Here is a 21,726-nt window from a genome sequence, read left to right as displayed (position 1 = left end):
TCAGCTAGTTATTATTATCCTTATTTATATGTTGCCACAAGGGTTCCACAGCGACTAACAAAGTACATACACAAATGAGTAAAACAAATAAACAGATTAGCATCAGTATTTCCCTCTGTGCCAATTGTTTCTCCAAAAATGATGTGTGGTAAGAAGGAACTGAATTATACTTAGCCGTAAAATCTCTAGATACTGTGCGAGAATTAAACTTTACAGGCCTCTGATCTTACATACTATAATCCACAGGTACAGTCTAGTAAATAAATAACTGATGTTGTCAGACAGTTCATCAAATATCTAATCTGTTTTATTACTACCTGTGAAACATTTATAGCTGCCAACTATACTGTAGTGTATTGATGTTACTGTGGCTGTGTTTATAAATATCTGCTGCTCGCTTTCTGGGAATATTTACTTCAGACGTGTGAGTATTTCTAAAGGTCCATACACATTAGACGATGTCGCTCTGTGAGTGACGTCGTCTAATGTTTCCCCCAGTGACGTGCGGTGAGGTCAGGGGCTGGGGAGGCACTGCAGCTAAACACCCCCCCCCCCCCCCCCCCCCCCCCCCCCCGGAAAAAAAAGTGCAGTCCCCCCACACCGCTAAAACCAGCACCAGGCAGAACCAGCCAGGGGGGATAATGCCATAGCAGGGGAGACACTCAGTGTGGGGTCCCCCTGCCATGACATTAAACCCCCCTCCAAACCAGTCAGCCCAGGGTTGGAATTCCTCGGAAAGTGGGGCCCCCAAAAAATCAAAACGGGGTCCCCCCTCCCGAGCAACAACCAGCACTGGGCTGATAGCCCAGTGCTATGCCCCGCACCCCTGGTGGCGGTGGGTGCGGGGTTCATTGTATGCTAATACTGTTCTTTACAGGTGGCCTACAGATCCCAGCAAGCCTGCCCCAGCATGCTGGCACTTGGAGAACCACAAGTGCCAGCATGCCCGGACATAAAGGGCCCACTGGCACCTGTAGTCCACCTGCAAAGAATAGTAATATTGTTCTTTACAGGTGGCCTACAGGTCCCAGCAAGCCTGCCCCAGCATGCTGGCACTTGGAGAACCACAAGTGCCAGCATGCCCGGACATAAAGGGCCCGCTGGCACCTGTAGTCCACCTGTAAAGAAAATATAAAAAAAAAAACACTACACGTTCTTTAAAAAAACCTTTATTAAACTGGGTCTTCACCTGGGGGCGGCGGCCTTTAAGCTCTTTTGCATGGCCGCCGCCTTCCCAGGGCTTCCGGCGTCTTCACCTGGTGGGCGGCGGCTGCTAAGCTCTTTTGCATAGCCGCCGCCCATCCAGGACTTCCACGGCGTCTTCGGTCTTCAGGAACTCTTCTCTGCTTCTCCTCCGCCGTCGGACTGACAGCCGCTGCCTCGCGCTGACTTATATAAGTCAGCGGGAGGGGGCGGGGCGATGACGCGGCGAGCCATGATTGGCTCGCGGTGGCCATCTTGAATTTCAAAAATGACGCTGAGGCGCCATTTTTTAAATGGGTACCGCTTCCGCTGCCAAACTCTGCACAATGGCCCTGAATGCCGCGTCCCGCCGCTACCGCCGCCGCCCGCATCTCCGCCGCCAGCACCTCCGCCGCCCGGCCCGCCGCATCCCGCACCTCCGCCGCCCACACCTCCGCCGCCACCGACGCCCACACAGTGATTGACAGCGGATCCAGTGACGGATCCACTGGCCAATCACTGTGGCCTCACTCACAGGGGCGTGCTTTCATAGGTTGAAAGCACGTCCCTGTATGAAAGCGGCACCTCTAATGGTGCCGCTTTCCCATGTTATTTCAATGGGTCTTTCCTGCCCATTGCTATGCCCCGCCCGCGTCGGCCCCCCGCTCCCATATCTTTTCCCAATCACTACGGGAGGCACCACGATCGGTGCCTCCCAAAGTAATTATTCACACTTTAATGATAAGTAAAATAATAAAGAAGGTACTTATGTGTCATAAGTATCTTCTTTGTATTATTTTACTCATTAATGACAGGGGAGGCACTGCATCCCCTGCCTCCCCTGACTGCACGTCCCTGGTTTCCCCTCCCGGGTCGGCCGGTCGGCGGCTGACTGTACACAATGAGCGATATAACCGCTCATATCGCTCAGTGACGTCACGTCTCCGCCAGCCCTGCATGCAGGTCGTGGACGACAGTCCAGATCCTGCATGCATGCACTGGCGACAGCGACGATCGTTGCCGACCCGCGGGGCCGTGCATACACATTTGCCGATAAAATGAGCGACGTCGCTCAGGAAGGAGGAAAATGAGCGACGTCGCTCATTTTATCGGCAAGTGTGTATGGGCCTTAAGCATATTTGCTAATATATATCTAAGATTTCTAGATTTCTTAAAACAATATCAGGCTCCTGAGGAACTATGTTGGCCAATAGTATGTTCAATAATAAGGAGACTTTTTAGAATTTTTCAAATATATACAAGTACAGTTAGATCCATATATATATTTAGACACTGACACAATTTTTGTTATTTTAACTCTAGGGGAGGGGGGGAACCTGCGGGCCTCCAGCTGTTGTTGAACTACACATCCCAGCATGCTCTGCAACAATTTTAGCATGGCCAAATAGCAAAACTGTAGCAGGGCATGTTGGTATATGTTGTTCAACAACAGCTGGAGGGCCAATAGTTCCCCACCCCTGTTTTAGCTGTTTACCAAAACATATTCAAGTTACAGTAATATAATGAATATGGTTTTAAAGTGCAGATTGTCAGCTTTAATTAGAATTAATTTAATTCACATTCAAATTGGAGGAAGGGTTTAGGAATTACAACTGTTTAATATGTCGCCTCCTCTTTTTCAAGGGATCATACGTATTTGGAAAATTGTTTCAAAAAAGTTTCATGGGGCAGGATGTACTAATAGACATCGCCGCCGATTGTCACGATGCTAATCGCATATGTACTAACATATGCGATTAGCATTGCGAAGGACAGCTTTTACGATAAGCTGTGTCCGCCACGATCCCTGGTGGCTGCCTGACTTCCCAGTTTCAGCCCCGGGATTCAGTCTGCGCATGCGCAGAGTGACATGGGCAGGCACGGGGCATGCGGGGAGGGATCCGATCAGATCCCTCACACCAGCGCGGCGGAGAGAAGCCCATAGGCTCCAGATCTCCTCCACGGCGCTGATCTGGCGGCCAGGGCTTTGTACATAAGGAAAATGCGGTAAACGGGGGATTACCGCATTTTCCGCTTAGTACATCCAGCCCATGGAGAGGTCTGGGCTATTTATTTGTTATTTCTTCATCAATTAGCAAGGCAAAACATCTGGAGTCAATTCCAAGGGGTACATTTTATAGAGGTTGATTTTAGGTCTATTTTAAAATTCACCAGAATCAGCACAAATTCGACTTCAGTCTTTGTATTCAAAATAGTGCATTTACTAACATTTTATGGTCCCATTCTGAAATCGCAGGTGAAATCATTTCTATTGGAAGTTCTAAATATGTTCACATCACCCTCAACAGAATCAAAATTTGCCCCCAAATCACTATTAAATCACCACAAAACCACACAAAAATCTACCAAATTATACATAAGCCCCCCTATTGGCCAACACATGTCACATGAACTGTATTACCCATAAACATCTCATTCAGGTGGTAATTTACATATTGCCAAAAATATCAAAGCATTGCAGAGCCTTCAATTACCATGATATCTACAGCCAGAGTGCGCCACAAGCTCGTGTACCATGTTATTTGCGTAATAATGAGGTTTCATTCAGTTCCACATTCAGAAGTCAAATAGACATGTTTTAGATGTGTCTATTCATTTTCACGATTTTGATTGGTTTTGCGGTGATTTTGAAACCGACTATTAGCAAATAAGCGATTTCTATTGATGTCTATGGAAAAGTACCAATGATCTATTAGAGGTTCTATTTGAGTGTGAAGTGCATTTTCTAGCGATTTTTGGGCTAAATATAATAGGTTGTGAGTAAAAGTGTGAGTACAAACTCGTTTTTTAAATTTTTTTCCTGAAGCCCGAGGTGCGGTGCTTCATCACCCAGTGTCTGTGCCAAACGTGCTGGGGGCATAGGTACTTGGACCCTCTCCCAAAGGAGAAGGGCCCCGTTACTCCCCTACCCCTCAGAGCCAATAGGCCTACTGAGGGGAAAAAGGGACTGTGGGTCCCCCCTTGCCGAAGCGCAGAGGGACCCTCGTGTGTCCCCAGGGTTGGCCGTAGCTTCCCCCTGGGGACCGAAAACTGCATCTGGTCCTCCCCCCGTGGAGAGGACCTCAGCAACGTAGGAGAGTGGGTGGCCCATAAGGGTCTCACCTAAACCCCAAAACGAAAAACGTGTACGTGACAAACTAAACAAAAATAAGTGCTGTGCATATATAAATAAATAAGCCCCAGCCAGAAGGCCGGGGAGGGGGTATAAAAAGTTGTCCTTGCCCTAGCCAAAAGGCCAGGGCAAAGGATAAAGTGCGCCAGAAGTTGGGTAGTGACAGTGCTCGTGCCATTAAAGTGCAAGGCGCCTGCACCAGTGCAAGTGGGGCACGTGTCACCTCGAGCTTCGAGCCGCTTCGAGCCGCTCCTCGTCTCTCAGCCAGACCAAGTTTCATACCCGCTCAGCCAGGGTCAACCCCCAGTACGAGAGTAGATACTAGACCAGGCTGTTCCTAATCAACGTAAAGGTTCCACTATCCGATACGAGGTAGGAATACTCAGCCCAGTTTTTCTCCACTCTTGACCAGGGGCCTTGCCACACCCCAGCCTGGTACTCCACAAGGTGTTTCTCCATTCCACATCTAGGAACCTCTCACGCTCCTAGTGTAAGAACAGGTACTCCACCCTGTGTTTCCCTCGAGCAGGTACTACACTTGATCTTAGCCAAAAGGCCGAGAAGCGATAACTCGTACCATACTCGCCTATGATGTGGGTTTGTGCAGCAACTTGCACTATGTCATTATTAAATCACACCTTTTCAGAACTCGCACCCTATTACATTTAGGTGGTCATTCTGAGTTGATCGCTAGCTGCATTCGTTCGCTGTGCAGCAATGAGGCAAATAATTGGCACTTCTGCGCATGCGTATGCGGCGCAATGCGCACGCGTGACGTACTATTACAACGAACGATGTAGTTTCACACAGGGTCTAGCGAAGCTTTTCAGTCGCACTGCTGGCCACAGAGTGATTGACATGAAGTGGGCGTTTCTGGGTGTCAACTGACCGTTTTCAGGGAGTGTTGAAAAAACGCAGGCTTGCCAGAAAAAACGCAGGCGTGGCTGGGCAAACGCAGGGTGTGTTTGTGACGTCAAAACAGGAACTGAACAGTCTGAAGTGATCGCAAGCGCTGAGTAGGTTTTGAGCTACTCTAAAACTGCACAAAAAAACTTTGTAACCACTCTGCGATCCTTTCGTTCGCACTTCTGCTAAGCTAAAATACACTCCCAGTGGGAGGCGGCATAGCGTTTGCACGGCTGCTAAAAACAGCAAGCGAGCGATCAACTCGGAATGACCACCTTAGCCCTTTGAGTCCGTTTTGCCTTTAGTAAATACCCAATTTTGAAAATCCCCTGAAAATTGGCAAAAATACAAAATCGACCCATAGCACATTTACCCCCAAGTGTGGTATTTGCATTTGAAAGATGTTCCACAACACGCGGTCAAGGAGCTCTCAATGCAAAAACAAAAATAATCCATCAAACAGATTGCGGGAACCTAAAGGAGAGGCCAAATCAACAGTTTGGTACATTATGAGAAAAAAAAGAGTGCACTGTTGAGCTTGGACAAAAAGGTCTGGAAGTCCACAGAAGACAACAGTGGTGGATGAAAGCAGGATCCTTTCCATGGTAAAGAGAAACCTCTTTGCAACATCTAGCCAAGTGAAGAAAACTCTCCAAGAGGTAGGCATATTATTATCCAAGTTTACCATGTACAGAAGACTTCACAAGAGCAAATACAGAGGGTTCACCACATGGAGCAAACCATTCATAAGCCTCAAGAATAGAAAGGCCAGATTAGACTTTTCCCCCAAAAAATCTAAAAAAGCCAACCCAGTTCTGGAACAGCATTCTTTAGACTGATGAAACTAAGGTCAACCTGTACGATAATGATGGGAAGAAAAAAGTATGTAGAAGGCTTGGAATGTCTTCTGTAAAACACGGTGGAGGCAGTGTGATGGTATGGGCATGCATGGCTTCCAATGACATTAGGTCACTAGTGTTTATTGATATGACAGAAGACAGAAGCAGCTGGATGAATTCTGAAGTGTTTAGGGATATACTGGGGTCTATTTACTAAGCTTTAGATGGAGATAAAGTGGACGAGATAAAGAACCAGCGAATCAGCGTCTAACTGCCATGTCACAAGCTGGGTTTGAAAAATGACAGTTAGGAGCTGGTTGGCTGGTACTTTATCTCCGTCCACTTTATCTCCACCCAAGGTTTAGTAAATAGACCATCTGCTCAGACTCAGCCAAATTTAGCAAAGTTGATTGGACGGTGCTACACAATAGAGATGACTGTGAACGCAACCCAAGAGGCAAAGAAGTGGAATAATCTGCAATGGTCAGTCATCTGCTCTTATTAATGGCTTAGCTAACAATCTCACTTGCATATTCTGTGTGTCACTAGAATTCTGCACATATTAAATTCTGCAGAATTGTGAGAAAGGAATAATCAACTATCCAGGTAGCTGCTTTTACGGGATGGGTACATAATACCAGCTGTCCGGATCCTGACAGACTGAAGACTGACACATACCAGTAGGTATCGTTACCCTTCCAAAACCCCTATTCTACCCCTTCTGCAGCCTAACACTAACCTCCCATCCCGCAGCCTAACTCTAACCTCCCCATCCTGCAGCCTAACTGTAACCTCCCCCTCCCACAGCCTAACCCTAACCTCCCCCTTCCCGCAGCTCAACCTTAACCTCCCCCTCCCACAGCCTAATCCTCCCTCTGGTGCCTAAGCCCAACCCCGGTGCTTGACGCGTGAGGTGTAGAGAATCTGGCTGTCAGGATCCTGTTGTTATCTGCATCTCCATTATAATTGTTATCCTTAATCTATCTCATAAAACTGTCAACATACTTCATTGTAGCTCTCCAAATACTTGAACTGTCAATGTATCTTTTATATAATCAGATATTTTCGAAATATAGTTTACTATTGAAAATATTTTTTGTTGTTACCAACTGCCTATAAAAAAAGATTAGCAAAACTAGGAGCAAATACAGTCCCCATTGCAGTCCCAGAGATCTGGAGCTAAAACCTGGATCACCAACATATATTTATGTTTTCCAGGGATCCTGTGCCATGTCTCCTCTACCACCGTTAGATCCACGTTACTACACTGAGATCTCCAATGACCTGGCGGCCAGGGAGTATCACTAATTACAGAATCCCATGTCTGTCACTGGTAAATGAGTTCCTGATTGAGGCCATGTTCTTCAGCGTACAGCCGCCATATTGAACTGATTTATTACATTTATCTTGCCAGCTGATAGGTAGGCTGCTCATTAGGCACAGTACTGTACAACCCTGAACACAAACTCATAACATTCGAGTCATTCCAGTCATATTGCACAAATCATGCAAGCATTACCAATATTCCATGCACCATGTCATTTAGTTTTTGCAGTCCAGTCTCAGGTGTAAATTTGCCAGTGGTCTAAGGAGCAGGCGCCAAGTATATATTTTTGGTTTTCTTTGTTCATTTAGTTTTACCATGACATGTATACATGGCAATTATAAGAGAGGAAGACGTGTCAGCTTCCAGATGCCAGAAACAGGATGGAAGAAAGGTAGAAGAGGGATGACACTCTGGCACTCATGTCTGAAAACATGATCCTTTGTTCCTTTGTGTCTACTTGTGTCCAGTGAGTGTGTACGGCATTAGTTTAGCCCGATCTGATCAATTCCTTTCATTATACCAACATTTGCAAAACTTTACCCAGGTTGATGGGAGGCGCTGACGTGGTTGAGTTGTGCCTACATTTGCCCCTGTATGCAAAAGTGGGTTTTGCCGGTGACATTATTTAATTGAAATTGTGTTAATTTACAGGCAGGGTCCCTCTTTTATGGCCTTTTTCAACTGCCATAAAGTGGGTGTCATCCCTGTACTCTTAAAGTGACCTACTATGTGCCATCCAATTACATGTCCATGTGCATTTTAAGCCATGTCATTACTAAGGGGGACATTTACTAAGCAGTGATAAGAGCCGAGAAGTGAGCCAGTTGAGAAGTTGCCCCATCAACCAATCAGCAGCTCTGTATCATTTTCTAGTATGCAAATTATGGATGTTACTTCAGTGCTGATTGGTTGCAATGGGCAACTGCTCCACTGGCTCACTTCTCCGCTCTTATCACTGCTTAGTAAATGTCCCCCTAAAAGCTTTCTGCAGCACACAAATGGGATACATTAATATACTGTAGACAGATACAATGTCTTTGTCACTCTCATTTTTATTCTTATTAACTATTGTAAATAAGGCTATCTATGCTTTTTCTCAGGCAAAAACTGGTAAAGCTGAATGTAATGAAGTGGGCGTTCTAAAGCAGGCTGCCCTTGGGAGAGATATTTTTATTCCACTGTGCACATTTTATTCAGGAGTGTCTGAAAATTCTCAAAACGAATGTTAATTTTCTATAGACAGGTCCAAGAATGGTCAGTGGCCGCACTTATTAAAGTGGCAGATGTTTGATAGAAAGTGTCGCAAGTCTACAGTTTTTGTAACTCTTAAATGATTACACTTTTTGGGACCCGTAGCTCACATTTTGGAACATGTCATTCAGCTTTCAGACAGCAGGTGGCAGGTTTTCCCAAAAAATAAAGAAACGTGGCCAGATGGAACTGTTGGTGGAGTTTCTCTAAGTGTTTGTTTTTCTATGCTGGGAATCCATATATTAATTATATTATTACAATGAACACTTGGCTTTAGAGCAAGCAACTATATCTGTGAACCATAATGAACTTTATAATAGTGCTATTGTATGTCAGGTCTGGGAGACTGGGCCATCTATATGACGTGTCTGGGAATGCATACGATATACTGGCTGTCGGATGCCGGCTGTCAGTATCCCAACAGCCGCATCTCGGCAGCCAGCATACCGGCAGCGAGCGCAGCGAGTTCCCTCACAGGCTCCCTGTGCTCGCTACTCATCAGGCCCAGTGGCGAGCTTTACTCACCACTGGTTCTATTACCACTCGGGTGGTGGCCTGGATCCACCACCCAAGTGGGAATACGGAGCTGCGGTGGGCATTTAGCCACCTGTTGGGATTCTGGCGTCGGGATCCTGAACACCGTGAGTCCAACAGCCGGTATATCAACTGCATACTGTTCTTAATATACATATCTGTGAAAGTTCATTTCCATTCACCATGTCACCAGCTTGGTTAATATATGAACTAAACCGAAACATCCCTATCAGACGCTAAGACAAGTATTCCTCTTTCCTCATGTGCTTTTACGTCTCTTAATTAACCTATCTTCTTTTAAATACTTCCTTTAATGGCACCAAATCCCTCGGTTTTCTGCCACCCTGATACTTATTTCAGTGCTGGTTACTGACGCAGCCATGTTTATATGCCCTGTACTTGTCCTATATTGTATTGAACTGTAAGTCACTGTCTGCATGTTGTGCTTGTTTACTCTGTAATTGGGCGCTGCGGATCCCATGTGGCGCCATATAAATAAATAAAAGTCTAATATTGGGTACTCACTGAGACGATACGACCTATCTGGAATGCCAAATCGGGCATTTTGCTCAGTGTGTATGCCCGATTTGCGGGTTCCCGCGGTTGCTAATGTCATGGAGGGTCATTCCCACCCGATCGCTCGCTGCAGTTTATCGCAGCGCAGCGATCGGGTCGGATCTGCGCATGCATGCTGGATGGCCGAAGGCCGTTGTTTCGTAGCGATCGCCTCTGCCTAATTGACAGGCAGAGGCGGTCGCTGGGCGGGAGGGGGCTGGCGGCGGCGTTAAGCCGCAGTGTAGGGGGTGCGGTCCGGCCAATGCAGGCGTTGCTGGAGCGTTGGGGGGGGGACGTCACACGCAGCCGCTGCGACCCGGGCAGCGAGGAGGTTCTCCCGGCCAGCCGTAGGAGCTGCGCTGGGCGAGAGTTATGCCTGAAATGCAAAAGCATCGCCGCTGTGTGATCTTTTGCATTTCTACGGGGGGGGGCATGTCTGAGTGCCTGATCGTAGCTGTGCTAAATTTAGCAAAGCTACGATCAACTCGGAATGACCCCCATTGCCCGGTCGGCCCTGCTGCACACCCAACCGTGACAACTTATCGGTTGGGTACACACCAGTGTGTTCCCAGATTTAGTGGTCAATCCAATTGGAAGGGTGCAAGTTGCTGTCGCAATGGAATCGCATCTTGCACCTTTGTGGCCCGCACCCTGAATTCGCACCATTTTGTATGCAGCCCTATGGGCCTTTGGCACGCTTAATAGCGGGACTGCGGGAGTGATCACTTCACCCACAATTGGATCCCCCTTAGATTCCCCCCTTAGATTCAGTTTCATTTTAGACGCCCTTTGGCTACATACTGCAAGATAATCAATGTGAAACTGTTGTTAGTAACACCCTACACCCAGGGCTTAAAGTGGTCCTGGTGAGGTGGTGGAACTCTTGGAGGAGGACCATGGAGGCACCAGGACCTGAGGAAGGAGTAGGAGGCTGCAGCTCATTAGCAACACTAGTGCCGCCTGTATCATCGATTGACGCAGATGATGGGTTGGGCTTTTCTGTTGGCATTACTGTGCAGGGCAATGGAGGAGGTGGAACTAGTTCCCCCTACCATTATAGGTGGTGGAACTCAGTTCCACCTCGTTCCCCCCCACTTTAACCCCTGCCTACACCTATTATTATCACCTTATACAGTTGTATGTAACTATATAGTTCCTGTATATATTATTTGGGCACTTAATCAGTACAACTGAGAACTGCAACACGTACCGCTGTCATTAGTTACAGAAACAATGGTGTAGCTAATACAATGATTCCTGGAAGTGAGTATATACGTGATCACTGTACTGGAGGCACTTGTATGCTTGTTTCTCTAGTTTATTGAGATTCTTTTGACAGGTGAAAAATGAATTGACATTCTTTGTTCAGAGTCTCAAGGAAAACGGCTACGCAGAGCCAACCCCTGGGGCACATATGGGGGGCATCCGGTGTAGGGCGAGTCCATTGTACATAAATACATTTCTCTCATTTTACTATTCACTTGTTGGGGGTAATTCCAAGTTGATCGTAGCAAGATTTTTGTTAGCAATTGGGCAAAACCATGTGCACTGCAGGGGAGGCAGATATAACATGTGCAGAGAGAGTTAGATTTGGGTGGGGTGTGTTCAATCTGCAATCTAATTTGCAGTGTAAAAATAAAGCAGCCAGTATTTACCCTGCACAGAAACAATATAACCCACCCAAATCTAACTCTCTCTGCAAATGTTATATCTGCCACACCTGCAGTGCACATGGTTTTGCCCAATTGCTATCAAAAATCCTGCTGCGATCAACTTGGAATTACCCCCGTTGTTTTTGGTAATGTTATTAACAATTGATAAATATGAATATTATTATGACTTTACTGTGAAGAGAGCCTGTCCTTGGGGCAGGTCCTCAGTACACGAGGTAAGCCACATACACATCTAAAAAGTGGAGGTTCCACACATGCATAGCCGCAGGTCAGCGCTTGCATCACCGGAGGACGTCGGAGAGCCATCTTTTGCCATAAAATGTACATTCCGGAGCTGGTAGTCTGGCTGCACCACAGCTCCCATAGAAACCTGTGGGGGGCAGCATTTACAGACTAAAATAAAGAGGCTGTAATCTTTCCATAGTATGTTTGGAGATCCTTAATATTTGCGGAAGGCAGTTGATAGACAGTTAAAACATCGATAGTCATGTCGACACCATAAGGTCGATAGGGTCAAAAGGTCAACAGGGTCAAAAGTCCGACAGTCAAAAGGTTGCAAATATGAGTAACACAAAGGCTAAGCGTAGGTCTATGGCTACGCAGACTGAACACATCAATAGAGACGCAGACGGCATGTTTTAGCATGTACGTGATCGCAGCTGATGGCAGATACCCCGAAAACACATCTGCATTTTCCAACCACTTCCTGTAAACACCTCCCCTTCCTGTTGGTCACATCCTGTCAACCACTTTTCAATGAACTCCTCATTGCGAGCAAGATAGTAGCGGCACCTTGGCGCATGCACATTGCGACCGCAGCACATTTGCAGTCTGCAATAATCGCTCTGCTGCGTGATAATCGCCTATTGCATACAAACATGAATTAGGCCCCTTGCCTGTAAAATGAAATCTTGCTTAAGTGAATCTGGCCCATAATCCAGAGCATAATTGCAGGTACAGTAGCTCGCTATCTGCAAAGCAAACTCCAGCCTGCACATAAGTGGGAAGGCTTTAATGGAATATTCCATGTCCTGTAATTATCCTACTTTTCTGTTCTAGCAATATATAAGTCTCATGGTCAAATTCAATTACCTGCTGGTGTGCAGTCACTTCTCTCGGAGAAAAATGCATGGGGTATTCAATGAGAGATCACACTGCGGGCAGCCCGAAGGCAGCAGTTAGCGCTGATTTCTGTTCATATCTCCGAGCATTGTGCTATGGAGAAGCAGTGCTGAAGTAGGGTGGTACGGAGTACCATTAAGAAATACATGTGGTGGTATGCAGTACCACCAGCCCACCACTGGGCATAATTTATAAGGGGCATATTTGTGTGTGGGACATAAAATGCTGTTAGTGGCATAAATGTGTGTGGCATAATATGTAATAGACATTACAGTGTATGGCATAATGTGTAATGGGTGTTGCGGTGTCTGGCATAATATGTAATAGGCATTACAGTGTGTGGTTTAATATGTACAGCATTACGGTGTGTGGCATAATGTGTAATGGGCATTACGGTGTGTGGCATAATGTCTAATGGGTGTTACGGTGCCTGGCATAATATGTAATGGGCATTACGGTTTGTGACGTAATGTGTAATAAGCAATACGTTGTGTGGCATAATGTGTAATAAGCATTATGGTGTTTGGCATAATGTGTAATGGGCATTACAGTGTGTGGCATAATGTGTAAAGGGCATTATGGTGTTTGGCATAATGTGTAAGGGGCATTACAATGTGTGGCATAATATGGCTATGCCCCTATTGTCATGTGACCACTCCCCTAGTTTCATGTGACCACACCCCCTCATGACATTTGACCACACCCATTTTTACTATCAGTACCACTAAGAAAAAATTTCTACTTGCACCACGTGGAGAAGTGACCGTGCAATGCAATGTGTAACTGAATCTGCCCTTTAGCCATCTGCTACATACACATTGAATATATTGCGCGGGGGGTCTCCGTCACCTGCCTGGGCTCTCCCTCTTCTCAGCTGCCGGGAAGCAGACAGCAGGCTGTCCTGGGCACCTCCTCCTCCCCCCTGCACCCTGAAGGACCTCCGGCTGCGTTGCTATGTGGAGGAGGAGTTTACCTTCCTGGTCCAGGGCTGCCTGGAGGAAGGTATGCCGGGGAGGAGGGGGTCGGCGTCTGCGGCGGGTTGCTTAGTACATATGAAAATGCAGTAAAACCCCCGAAAACGACGGTTTTACCGCCTTTTCCCTTTAGTACATACCGCCAGATTGTAAAAAAAAGAGTTTTGAAAATCGGAGTCCACAATACAACTCAGAGAGTTTTACCTTAATTAAAGGTTTCCTATAATTTGTGGTAATTATAAAGTTATGCAGTTCTATACAAATTTTGTCTGCTTTCTCAGTGCTGTGTGAGTGCGACATTATACTACACAATCCATAGGAGACACTGTGGGAATTTTAAACAGTTCACACCGTGGTCAGGTCCTGTTTGCCAACATATAAATCCTACTGATATCCTTGGCGGTGAAGGCTGTTTTAACTAATAGACTCTTTTTAAACATCTTTCAACAGCCCGACAAGGTCAAGAAGTCAGCAGTGGTTTATTCTCTTCACCTAGACCACAAGCAGCACATGAGTGGGCAGGAAACACGGGGTCAAACCACAAAAGTGTCATCAATGTCTCCAAATTTTACAAGACTACTGTGATTGTGTACAGTGAATGTATAGTATGCCTTCAATTAAAAGGTTACTGCTATCATAATATTTCATTTACTTAATATTCATTGTTTTCTATTATTTGCTATTGTACATTTTCTCCCTCGGGAGTAGTTAGTGTACACGCAATGAAAAACTATACTGATTGCTAGTTCTAGCACTCGTGCAGTTATTCAGAGAGTGCTGGGACTGTCAATCACAACATGGAAGAGACAACCAAAGAGCAATTCATGTAAACAGCACGGCGCGCAGCAAAAGAATAACTGTGAAATGGTGAGGCCTTGTTTTATTTGAACTTACTATAGCATGTCACGTTTTCAGGATTTCTGTCCGTGAAAGGCGTTACTCACTCAGAAAAATAGATTAACTAATTTGAGCATGGTTAAAGAAATCCTGAAAAACATGACATATCGGGGGTGCCATCTGAATGCCATCTGAAGATTGATGAACTGGTGAAAAAACGGACACTGATGACGGTAGGTCTCCTTCACTAGAATCAGGGCCGGACTGCCCATCTGGCACTTCTGGCTCATGCCCGAAGGGCCAATGGCCTGATGATCCGGTCCGGTCCCACAGAGAGCCGATTCTCTGATATGGCCATTCCCGCCCGAAGCATGCGTCTCCAAGAAAATGGGGGCGTGTCACGAACCCACGCCCCCTCACTTGTGTCACGCCCTCGTGAGCCTTGTCGCACCCAACATCTGTTTCAAGGGAAATGGGGGCATGCCACAAGTCCAAGCCCCCCTGTCTCATGGCACACCCCCGTGCGCCATGTTCGTTCGCCCCCTGTGATATGCGCACCCCCCTGTGACATGCGCGCGCTCACAAATGCCAGGGTCGATTCATAGCCTTAGTCCATCCCTGCCTAGAATATGAGGAAAATAGTTTTTATGGGCCTGACTCAGAGGTGGATGTTGCTGGGTACACACTAGCGCAGTAGCAGATAATCACTTATCTGGGCAAACATCGCCACTGTAGCGGGCACCTCTGATCAGGCCTTGTGCATCTGTAAGGGGCGCGTTCACCTTAATGAACAAGGGGCTAATTCGCTAATGCGATCCTTACTGCATGTCCCCCCATGTTTGAGTCCTGCGCACACAAAGGACCCATTCTGCACACGTGCAGAACTGGCCCTGTGATCGCAATGCAGATTTGCAAACGCCTCCGTCTGTTTGAAAGACAGAGGCGTTTGCGAGGAGGGACGGGGGTGGGGTCGGCCAGTATTGGGAAAAACGGGAGTGGCGAGGCCAAGGACTTTGACCTCGAAAAGCCGCACTGCTGTCGCAATTTCAGCGTGGTTGCAGAGGAGGTGTGGCGGTTAGCATGCTGGGCGGCCTTGCCCTGTGATGGGCGGCCTCCAGCATGCAAGCAAAAGGATTGCAAATTCTGGCAAAAAGCAGAATTTGCAGTCCTTACTGAATAGGGTCCTATGTGCATTGTTTTTGCATTGTTTTTGATGTCTGTAAAGCGCCTTAAGTCCTGATGGAGAAAGAGCGCTATATAAATAAAATTATAATTATTATTATTTATATTGTTTCTGCGCAGGGTAAATACTGGCTGCTTCTGCATGCAGCCCACAAATTTTAGGCAGTTTTTTTTTTCACTGTAATTTAGATTTCAGGCTGAACCCCCCCCCCCCACCCCCCCCCACCCCCAACTTTCTCTGCATGTTACATCTGCCAGCCTACAGTACAACATGGATTTGCCCAGGTGCTGAGTTACGTGCTTTTTTTTTTTTTTTGTTGCTTTACAACCAAATAGGCTTGGCCATCCGTGTGGCATCCATTGGTGGTTACCATCGATGGTGGTGGTGGCACAAATCATAGATGGCCTGAAACTATTCAAAGTGGTGTGTGTTTTACCATCATTGTATTTGTGCATGCGCGGTGGCTGGCTGAGCTTCAGTGTGACAGCCGAGGACAGGGCTGAGCCGTGAATGACAGCTGACCATGTAAAGAGGCGGGACATCAAGGGTAAAAGTATTTGACATAGGTGGTCATTCCGAGTTGATCACTCGCTAGCTGTTTTTAGCAGTCGTGCAAACGCTATGCCGCCTCCCACTGGGAGTGTATTTTAGCTTAGCAGAAGTGTGAACGAAAGGATCGCAGAGCGGCTACAAAAAAAATTGTGCAGTTTCAGAGTAGCTCCAGACCTACTCAGCGCTTGCGATCACTTCAGACTGTTCAGTTCCGGATTTGACGTCACAAACACGCCCTGCATTCGCCCAGCCACGCCTGTATTTTTCCTGGCACGCCTGCGTTTTTTCGAGCACTCCCTGAAAACGGTCAGTTGACACCCAGAAACGCCCCTTTCCTGTCAATCACTCTGCGGCTGCCATTGCGACTGAAAAGCGACGCTAGACCTTGTGTAAAAATACATTGCCCGTTGTGAAAGTACGTTGCGCGTGCGCACTGTGCCGCATACGCATGTGCAGAAGTGCCGCTTTTTCACTAATATCGCTGCGCTGCGAACATTTTTCACTAGCGATCAACTCGGAATGACCCCCATAGACCATACACCATCATGGTATTTATACAACGATGGTTGATATATCTTTATCCTTCCCCCCTAGTCTCCTACACCTCCTCCTCTCTCCCCTCCTCTGTCTCCCCTCCATCCCTCTGTTTCCTTCCCCCACCTTTCCTGTTACCCCACTTTCATTCACCTCTGCCCCATGGTCCTGCCACCCCACAACTCAGCCCTGCTCCCTCTCTCCCTTCCCTGTCATCTCCCCACACCCCCATCCACATCACACTGACCTCCCTCCCTGCCCACCTCCTGCAGTTTCCCCTCCTAGCTCAGGCACCCATACCATCACTACTCTCATCATCCCTGCCCTCAAAGTTAATCTCACCTCATCGCTACAGCAACCCTGAAAATTTCATTCACATCTCTCCCACAAACTCATACCCCCTATCCTGTGCCCTCTGGAATGCCAGATCTGTTTGTAACAAACTGGTCCCCACTCATGACCTTTTCATTTCCAACTCCCTACACCTACTAGCCATTACTGAAACTTGGATTACGCCCTCTGACACTACTTCTGCTGCTGCTCTCTCTGCTGGGGGCCTCACATTCACCCCCCCCCCCCCCCCCCGACCTGTGGGTCGCCATGGGGGTGGTGTTGGGGTCCTTTTACCTTCTAGTTACTCCTACCAACTCATACCACCAGAACCATCCCTTACATTCTCTACATTTGAGGTCCATGCCATACGCCTCTTCCAGCCAGTCCATCTTAGAGTAGCTGTCATTTACCGCCCCCCCCCCCCCCCTGGCACTGCTTCCAAATTCATCGACAACTTTGCTTCCTGGCTTCCTCACTTCCTCTCTTCTGACATTCCCACCATTATCCTAGGCGATTTCAATATCCCTATTGACATCCCCACACAATCCCCTGCCTCTAAACTCCTTAACCTCACCTCTTCACTTGGTCTCTCCCAGTGGACCTCCTCACCCTCCCATGTGAATGGGAGCTCACTGGATCTGGTCTTCACTCACCGCTGTGATATTTCTGATTTTTCCAACTCCCCATTTCCCCTCTCTGACCACCACCTACTCTCCTTTAACCTATCTCTCGACTTCCCCATCTCTACCTCCTAAGGCTACCATCACTAAGCGTAACATTGAAGCTATTGACACCATATTCCTTTCCTCCGTTTGACTAACTTCTCTCTCCTATTCTCTCTCTCTCATGCCCTGAACAAGCCACTTCCACATACAATGCTTCCCTTACTTCTGCTCCTGACTCTGTTGCTCCACCAACCACTATTCACCCTCGCAAATTAACACCTCAACCCTGGCACACCAAATGCACCAGATATCTGCAAAAATGCTCACGTACTGCTGAGCGACACTGGAGGAAATCACGCTCTATGGCAGACTTCCTCCATTTCAAACTTATGCTCTCATCCTTCAGTGCTGCCCTTTCTCTTGCTAAACAGTCATACTTCAAGAACCTCATCTCCTCCCAGTCTTCCAACCCCCGGCGCCTCTTTGCCACTCTCAACTCACTCCTCTGCCCACCTCCACCTCGTCTCCCTTCCTCACTCTCTGCTGTTGACTTTGCCACTTACTTCACATCCAAAATTGACTCCATACGTCAGGACATCACATCACACCAGACCATCAGTAACCAGCCTTCTCCCATCCCTTACCAACCCTCCCCATCCCTCGCACCAACTCTGTCATCTTTCTACCATGCATCTGGACAGGAAGTCATGGCCCTCATTCGTTCCTGTCCCCTCACCACCTCCCCACTTGACCCTATCCCCTCCCACCTCCTCCGCTACCTCTCTCCTTCTGCTTGTTCCCATCTTTCCCACCTTCTCAATCTCTCCCTCTCATCAGGCACTGTCCCCTCTGCCTTCAAGCACGCACTCATCTCTCCTATTCTTAAAAAAACCTACCCTTGATCCAAACACTCTCTCCAACTACCGACCCATCTCTCTCCTCCCTTTTGCCTCCAAACTCCTTGAGCGTATTGTCTACAACCGCCTTACTTCCTTTCTTTCCTCACACTCACTGCTTGACCCATTCCAGTCTGGCTTCCGTCCTCTCCACTCCACTGAAACTGCCCTTACAAAAGTATGCAATGACCTCCATGCTGCTAAATCTAAGGGACACTACTCTCTACTTATTCTACTTGATCTCTCTGCTGCTTTTGACACTGTGGACCATCCTCTCCTACTGCAAATCCTTCACTCCATTAGTCTGCGTGACACTGCCCTCTCTTGGTTGTCGTCCTACCTTTCTGACCGTTCATTCTCTGTCTCCTCTCATGACTCCACCTCCCCCTCACTTCCACTAACTGTAGGGGTACCCCAAGGTTCTGTCCTTGGTCCTCTTCTCTTCTCTCTCTATACGTCCTCACTAGGTAAGCTCATTAGTTCTTTTGGCTTCCAATATCATCTCTATGCTGACGACACTCAAATCTATCTTTCCTCTCCAGACCTCTCCCCTACTCTCTTCACTCGTATCTCCAACTGTCTCTCTGCTACCTCTTCCTGGATGTCCCAGCGCTTTCTTAAACGTAACACGTCTAAGACCGAGCTGATCATCTTCCCTCCCTCCCGCATATCCTCACCTCCTACAATCTCATTATCTATTGATGGCACTACTATCTCCTCTAGCCCCCAAGTGCGCTGTCTTGGAGTAATCCTTGACTCCTCGCTCTCCTTCAAACCACACATTCAGCACCTCTCACAGACCTGCCGTTTTCATGTAAAAAATATTTCCAGGATCAGACCCTTTCTGACCCAGGATGCTACTAAGACTCTTATCCACTCACTGGTCATCTCCAGACTGGACTACTGTAATCTCCTCCTGACTGGCATTCCTGACAAATACCTCTCTCCACTCCAATCTATCCTCAATGCTGCTGCCCGGCTCATTTTCCTCCCCAAACGCACTACGTCCACCTCTCCTCTCTTACTAGACCTTCACTGGCTCCCCTTCCCTTTCAGAATCCATTTCAAGCTTCTCACACTTGCTTACAAAGCCCTCACCCACTCCTCTCCCATCTACATCTCTGACCTTATCTCGCTTTACACTCCCACCCGTCCTCTTGGCTCTGCTAATGCACGCCGACTGTTCTGCCTACAGATTACTTCCTCCCACTCCTACCTCCAAGATTTTTCACGTGCTGCACCACTTCTCTGGAATTCCCTACCTCTCCCTTTCAGACTCTCCACCTCTCTACAAAACTTCAAACGGGCTCTCAAGACCCACTTCTTCACCAAACTCAGCCAAATCTCATCCTAAACCTCTGTTCCACGCTCTCTATGTACCCCATCTGTCTCACCCCTGTCTGTCTACCCCTCCCCGTTAGAATGTAAGCTCTCACGAGCAGGGCCCTCTTCCCTCATGTGCTTACCCTTTTCTTACTTTAATAGTCTTCAGCTGCACCAAATCCAGCAGTCTTCTGCCACCTGATACTTATTCCAGTGTCATCTGCTGATGTAGCTATGTTTATTTACCCTGTACTTGTTCCTATATTGTCGTTAACTGTAAGTTGCTGTTTTCCTGTTTGATTATTTGTTTATGTACTCTGTAATTGGGCGCTGCGGAACCCTTGTGGCACCATATAAATAAAGGATAATAATAATAAATAATAATGTTCATCTCTACTTCCAAAACAGAATCAGGCCCGATGAGCGGATTTAGCCAGGGGAGAACTTTGGATATGAGACAGAAAGAGGTCTCTATAAATAGTTACATAAAAATACACTTAACTTTGCAAAGTCTTTTCAGCATTTTTGCTAATTTAAGCTGGAATGCCAACCTTGCATAACCTGATTAATGCAGTGTACAGCACAGGCTGTGTGTCACTGGGTAGAATAATATACTTGAAATAACTTGAGTGTTTATAATGAAGAAACTATGGCCCTCATTCCGAGTTGATCGGTCGCAAGGCGATTTTAGCAGAGTTACACACGCTAAGCCGCCGCCTACTGGGAGTGAATCTTAGCTTCTTAAAATTGCGACCGATGTATTCGCAATATTGCGATTACTAACTACTTAGCAGTTTCAGAGTAGCTCCAGACTTACTCTGCCTGTGCGATCATTTCAGTGCTTGTCGTTCCTGGTTGACGTCACAAACACACCCAGCGTTCGCCCAGGCACTCCCACCGTTTCCCCGGCCACTCCTGCGTTTTTTCCGGAAACGGTAGCGTTTTCAGCCACACGCCCCTGAAACGCCGTGTTTCCGCCCAGTAACACCCATTTCCTGTCAATCACATTACGATCGCCGGAGCGAAGAAAAAGCCGTGAGTAAAAATACTTTTATCATAGTAAAGTTACTTGGCGCAGTCGCAGTGCGAACATTGCGCATGCGTACTAAGCGGATTTTCACTGCGATGCGATGAAAAATACCGAGCGAACAACTCGGAATGAGGGCCTATGTCCAGCATGCTGTAGGCCACTCCACTGCAGTCTGCAATATTATGACAGTGGAGCTTCTGTACCAGACCAGACACAGAGGGCCTCATTCACACAGAGCAGGGGATGTGCTCCTGGGAAAAGCTGTGGTTCCCCTCAGTGTTTCGCGATGGTCCAACCGGTGCATTTCAAGACGCATGCATACTCAGGGAACGGCTCCACATTCTAAAAGCGCACTTAAGAGAGATGCAGGAAAATGTAGATTGGCAAAAGTGGAAATATTACTTAATATGTCTTGGGTTAAAAGACGCCAATCTGCCGGCTTCTTTTAATGGGAGCATGACCATTTAATATCAGATTACTCAGGATGTCTGGTGAAATCACACTGCTGAAGCCAATGAGGCCGTCCAATCATGGGCCATCCACTACACAGCTGTGCGTCTCCATCTGAGAAAAAAAAAAGGTCCATCAGGGTGGTGGTGAGAGATAGTGTTTCTGGGTCCTCTGAACCCCCCTCCCGGCGTCAATGGTTACCATGCGGACACACTAGACTGTGTCCTCTCATGGGAGTGTCATGCGAGCATTGTGGTTGTACAATCCAATTTCTACAGAAAGCAGACTTGGATGAATCTGAATGAGCTCCTTGCTATGCAGAAATGCAATCTGTGGCAGGGCCGCAACTAGGGGAGAGCTGAGGGGTCTTATGCCCCAGGCACTGGCTATGAGGGAAATAAATTACTGCCTTGCCCTAGGTGACAGG

General features: G+C 47.3%; 1 pseudogene; it reads right to left on the bottom strand.

The window, feature by feature from the left end:
- Positions 1-4,810: 4,810 nt before the first annotated feature.
- LOC134913260 (U2 spliceosomal RNA) lies at positions 4,811-4,883 on the bottom strand (annotated as a pseudogene).
- Between the last annotated feature and the right edge of the window lie 16,843 nt (positions 4,884-21,726).

Source organism: Pseudophryne corroboree, chromosome 4, assembly GCF_028390025.1.
Source record: "Pseudophryne corroboree isolate aPseCor3 chromosome 4, aPseCor3.hap2, whole genome shotgun sequence".
In the NCBI taxonomy this organism is placed as follows: domain Eukaryota; kingdom Metazoa; phylum Chordata; class Amphibia; order Anura; family Myobatrachidae; genus Pseudophryne; species Pseudophryne corroboree.
This window is presented reverse-complemented; position numbering and strand designations above follow the sequence as displayed.